A 6,400-nucleotide genomic window follows, 5' to 3' on the forward strand; every position below is an offset into this window, starting at 1 on the left:
TACAAGGGTCCGTGTTTGCCCAACTCTTTATTTGGTATTGCTTATGGGAATTATGAGATCGATTGATCATTGTTCGTTATCCTCACCTTTCATGTAGGTTATTCAGAACATTGTGGAAATCTTGTAAATCTTCCTGGTCCAAAAAATAAAACAGTTTTCGAGGTAGCATTTCCAATCAGGTCTATTATGTTGTCAAAAGTCTGTGGTCAAAAATTGTTTCAAATCTTTTTGCATATTTTTTTTTTTACTAATATTCAATAAAGAAATGAATTTCATTTTTGAAAATACGAAAGTATAATCTGCGAGGCTTCACTCGGCGCACTCTTGAAAGTTCCTAGTCTGCATATCCAAGCTAAATTCTGATATTCAGCAGAAATATAAAACAAGGTGTGTTCTAAATCACAAATACCCCCGAAAGTACCATGCTGATGAAAAACTCTACATAATATAATGTTTTATTATACTATATGACTATTTTGGACCCACCCTAAAGTCAAAACCCTGGGGCTGCAAAATTCACAATTTTGGTACGGCCTTTCCACTCCCTAAATATGAACTTAGTTTTTATACATTATAAGTAAAATTAAAGAAGTCTCTCAAATAAAGATAATAATCACTATAATGATTTTGTCACCACCCTGGTATCAGAACCCCTACCCCTGGGGTCATGAAATTTATAATTTTTGTTGAGGACTACCTGATCCTTCTAAATATTGTGATGAATCAGGTTATACCAATCAAAGAAACTCGGGTGGTATGGGGTTTTGCCATGGTGATAACCTGTTTTCCCTACAGTGAACTGGACTGGGCCAATATTATATATACAGCGGTCCTTTGTCTATAAATATTAAAACAAGAATAATCAAATTTTGGTCAAAAATTATTTTATCAGACAATAGAAAAATTACAAAAATTATGTATTGACTTATATGTAAAGATAATAATAACCCTTGGATAAAATGCATTAGAAACATTTTAAATGAGTGTGGATTGTCATATGTATGGGAAAATGAAGCTTTTTTAAATACAGACTGGTTAAATGCAAAGGTATTACAAACACTGAAGGATCAGAGTATACAGAAATGGAATGAACTTTTATGTAATTCGTCAAAAGCAATTAATTATTCCATCTTTAAAAATGAACCAAATTTTGAATTTTGAATTTTATTTAGATGAACTTCCTAAAAATAAAAGAGAAATACTCTGTAGATTTAGATCATCAAATTTTAGATTACCTGTAGAGACCTCCATGGTTAAACATTCCAAGAAATGAAAGAGTATGCACTTTATGTAATAATAATGATTTGGCTGATGAGTTCCATTATTTATTTATATGTACTGATGAAACTATTAAGAAATCAAGATTTGGAAAACTTAGATAGATATTATACAAATAGAACAGACAGATATAAATTTAAATAGCTTCTTAATTGTAAAAATATTATTGTACTTAAAAGATTATGCAAATTTTTAATGGTTATAAGGGAGAGGGCATGTCCTCCATGTTAACTGCATGCTATGTACAATATTGTATTATATATCACGAATTACTTCTCTACAATACACATGTTGTATTTATTTGAGAATAAATAATTTTGTTGTTGTTGTCGACCGCAGATCAGTCTGTCTGATCTCCGCAGCTGTGTAGAGAAGAACACCATAAGAGAAGCTTAATAAGCCGATCCTTTGTAAGTAAAAGGCTACGTTAGGACTGAATAAGCCCTATAGTGTAGGTTGGCTACGTTAGGGCTGAATAAGCCCTATAGTGTAGGTTAGCTACGTTAGGGCTGAATAAGTCTTATAGTGTAGGTTAGCTACGTTAGGGCTGAATAAGTCTTATAGTGTAGGTTGGCTATGTTAGAGCTGAATAAGCCTTATATAGTGTAGGTTGGCTGGCTGATCAACCATCGTAGCTTTGACACTTGGCAATAAAGGCTGAATAAGTCTGTACCCCAGTGTCAAAGTGAGCTGGAGACATCAGCTGGTAAGGAACCTCAGGTCGGTATTCAGAACCATTGGTAAGGGCCAATTGTCCGGGGACATTGGATTTAGGGTTAGGTTAAATCCTTGTTGAATTATATCTTGATTTTGAAATACGAATCGTAGTAAATATATTGATTAGGTAAATTGGCTGAAATAATCATCGTAAATATATTGAATAAGTTCGTTGCTTGTCTTGTAGACAACAGGCGTTCCAGTAAATCATATGCACTGCAGAATCCCGGGTGTAACCGAGTACGTGTCCACAGATAAATAGTGACCGCTCGGCTGGACACACGTTACACTATCTAGTTAGTGTCAATTTAGTATCAATAGCACTAAAGAAGATGTTATTCAAAAGTTTTAAACATAAACACTATACTAAGTTTGGCCCCGTCCTGGGGTGGGGTCAAAACCCCTACCCCGGGGATCATGACATTTACAATTTTGGTAGAGGCCTTCCTGCTTTACATCACTATGCATTTAGTTTTTCTTACATATGTAAGGTGAAGATAACGAGCGATTTTACATATAACCACTATATCAGGTTTGGCCCCGCCCTGGAGTCAGAACTTCTAGTTGTTCAATTGTTAACATATACATTTAATCACTATGACCATTTTTGCCCCCACCCTGATACCAACACCCTACCCCTGTGATAATGCAATTTACAATTTTAATAAAAGACTGCCTGCTCCTTCTGGATATCCATTTAGTTTCAGTTCAGTATGAATAGCATTAAAAATGTAATTTTAACTAATGTTATAAACATAATGCACATAAACACTATGTGAAGTTTGACCCCGTCCTGGACTCAGAACCTCTTCCCTAGGGATCATGAAATTTACAATTTGGGTATAGGACTTCATGCTCTACAAAAACAGATATGCGTTTGTAGAGAAGAACATTTTTGAAAATTGATTTTTGTCCCTCCCTTAAGACCGCAGGGGTGCAGGAGTCCTGAAATTTATAATTCCCAAAGATATTTCATACCAAATTAGAAAAGAATTGGAATGATAGTTACCAAGAAGTTTAAGTTCAATTGCTAACACACGATGGACTACAATGGGTACAGATTGAACTAGGCTGAAGCTAACAGCCACTAACCAGCAACCAATAAGGCCCAGACGGAATGTTAAAAAGTAACGCATAATAAATCAGAATTGATAATTTTTCAAACAATTAATAAACAAGTTTTTGATTACCAAGTTTCATACTTGAAGGCAATTGAGCTCACCTGACAGTTCCCGATGTTACATCACATAGTGGGATAATGAATGTTAGTAACAAATTGATCTTTGAAGAGTCCACAAAAGGAGTATGCAGGCAAGGAAGTGGACCCCTAGGACTATCATTTTCCGCCCTCAGTTTGGGGCTGTAAGGGTAGAACCTGGAGCCACCAAACGGTGGGACTTTTTTTCATACCTCTCTAATAATTGACAGCACGGTGTTGGAATAAAACGAAACTGATAAAGGACTAGAGAACAATGATATTTAAACATAGAGCCCTAACATTGGGTCACATAGGCCTTTAAGGGTAATTGAACCCACCTGAAAGTTCATGATTTTACATTGTGGAGGGTCATCATGGAGGTTAATAACAAATTAATCTTTGGAGAGTCTGCAAAAAGATTATGCAGGTAAGAAAGGGGACCCCTAGAGCTATCATTTTCCATCCTCAGCTTGGGGCTGCAAGGGTACCACCTGGTACCTCCCAATGGTGGGGTCACTTTCCAGACCTCTCTAATAATTGACTAAAGGGTGTTGAAATAAAACAAAACTGATAAACGACTAGAGAACAAAGCTCACCTGCAAGTTAATGAGTTTACAACATGAGGGTCAGAATAGAGGTTAATAACAATTTAATCTCTGAAGAGTCCGCAAAAACAATTATGCAAGCAAGGAAGAGGACCACTAGGGCTATCATTTTCCTCCCTCAGATTGGGGCTATAGGGGTACCAAATGGGGTCTTGCAATTTGGGTCCACTTTTCAGACCTCTCTATCAATTGAATATTGGGTGATCTAACGAAACGAAGTCAAACATTCAGAACCTTTGAAAGGGATCGCATTTACCTTTATGGGCAATTGAGCTCACCTGAAAGTTCCTAATTTTATATAATGTAGGGTCATAACGAAGTCAAATAACAACTTAGCAATTGAAATCTGGACTGTCTTGGCCACAGAGACTTAAGCCTTCTGTTTCTCCCCAGAAAGCCCGATCGTCACGGGGACTATCTCCTCTCCCATGAGTATCATTCTCCAAACCAGGCGAGCTTTCTTCTGATGCAGGAATTCCATTCCCACATAATCTATGGGTCCTCTTTCTTATATACCTGCATAATCTTTTAGCAGACTCTTCAAAGAACAACTTGTCATTAGCCTCCGTGATGACCCTCCACAATGTAAAATCATGAACTTTCAGGTGAGCTTAATTGCCCTTGAAGGCCAATATGACCCCTTTTCATGGTTCTATATGTTTGATTTCATTATTTTCTAGTTCTTTATTAGTTTTGTGTTATTCCATTACCGTAAAGTCAATTATCAGAAAAGTCGGAAAGTAGTCCCACCCCTGAGGCCCTAGGTGGTACCACTATAGCCCCAAACTGAGGGTGGAAAATGATAGCTCTAGGGTCCCCTTTCTTGCTTGTATTATCTTTTGGCGGACTCTTCAAAGATTGATTTATTATTAACTTTCATTATGACCCTACATGATGTAAACTCATGAACTTTCAGGTGAGCTCAATTGTACATTATGCCCTATGTGACCTTTATAAGCGTTCTATGTGTTTGACTTTGTTGTTTTCTACCCGTCTATCAGCTTTGATTTTTTTCATCATCCAATTATTGGGGAGGTCTGAAAAGGGGTCCCACCTTTGGAATGCAACATGTTGTATTCCTACAGCCCCAAACTGAGAGTGGAAAATGATAATCCTAGGGGTCTCCTTCCTTGCTTGCATACTCCTTTTGTGAACTCTTCAGAGATGAAGGTGTTATTTATTAGCCATTATCAAGACCCTACGTGATGTAAAATTTGAAACTTTTATGTGAGCTTATTTGCTCTTAAAGGCCTACGTGACCTCTTTTAAAGGTTCCGTATGTTTAACTTCATTGTTCTCTAGCCCCAAACTGAGGGCGGAAATGATAGACCTAGTGGTCCACTTCCTTGCCTGCATACTCCTTTTGTGGACTCTTCAAAGATCAATTTGTTACTAACATTTATTATTCCCCTATGTGATGTAACGTCAGGAACTTTCAATTGAGCTCAATTGCCTTCAGGTATGAAACTTGGTAATCAAACACTTGTTGAGTATTCCATCTGAGTACTCGCAGTACTTTGATGAATTTTCTTATTGGCTGCTAGCTTCTATAGCCTTATTGGCTGCTGGTTAATGGCTGCTAGTTTAAGCCCAGTAGGGATCCGGGTTAGAATAGGTCCTCATTACCTCTTGCTTGTCGAAAGAGGCGATTAAATGGGACGGTCCTTCGGATGAGACCGTGAAAATCCGAGGCCCAATGTCACAACAGGTGTGGCATAATAACGATCCCTCCCTGCTCAAAGGCCGTAAGCGCCGAGCATACATGTAGGTCTATATTTTTGCAGCCCTTCACCGGCAATGGTGACGTCTCCATATGAGTGAAAAACTTCTCGAGGGATCTTAGACAATTAATTTATCATATGTTCTAGAACACGTGTTCTATGTTATGACTTAAATTAAAGCCACTACCATTGGTTACTATTTTTATCATTCAACCTGTAAAACAGGTATTCAAGCACATCACAATCTTCCTCATTCGAAGGCATTTACACCCCCCTCCCACCCACAGTTTGCACAAAGTTACGATATTGTTTTAGTTATGAACGTATCATGTGCTTCTACTAATATGTATTTTTTTTTTTATTACAGATGAAGTTGAAATGAAAACTGTAATATATTTGTACGTTTAATAAATGCGAGCATATAAGCACTTCTTTCTCTTAACATGTGTGTGGTTATATTGTAAATAATTTATGTTCGTTTGAGTGAAACGAATTAGAACATAAATATATAAACAATCCATCAATCATTACTTGAAACAAGAATATCGCAAACGGTACAACATACGCCCGATAGACCTTTAGTGCAATATTTGTATCCATGATGAGAAAAATTCTAGAAAACCACTTGATCTACTTTTATCCTTAAAGTACGTCACGGTGCGCCAATCAAATTAAAATGTGAACTGATTAATATGTATTTCTCCGAAAGGGAGGTTGTGACAAAATTGCAAAGCAATACCTGAATTCATAACGAAAATATATATTTCTATATTCCTCCGAGAGGAAGATCGTGACTATTTCAGGGCAATATTAAATTTGTATCCTTAACGAAAACAAGATTTTTCTACTAAGTGATACTACGACCTTGACCTTGAGAAATG

This window comes from Ostrea edulis, chromosome 9 (genome assembly GCF_947568905.1).
Source record: "Ostrea edulis chromosome 9, xbOstEdul1.1, whole genome shotgun sequence".
Lineage (NCBI taxonomy): Eukaryota > Metazoa > Mollusca > Bivalvia > Ostreida > Ostreidae > Ostrea > Ostrea edulis.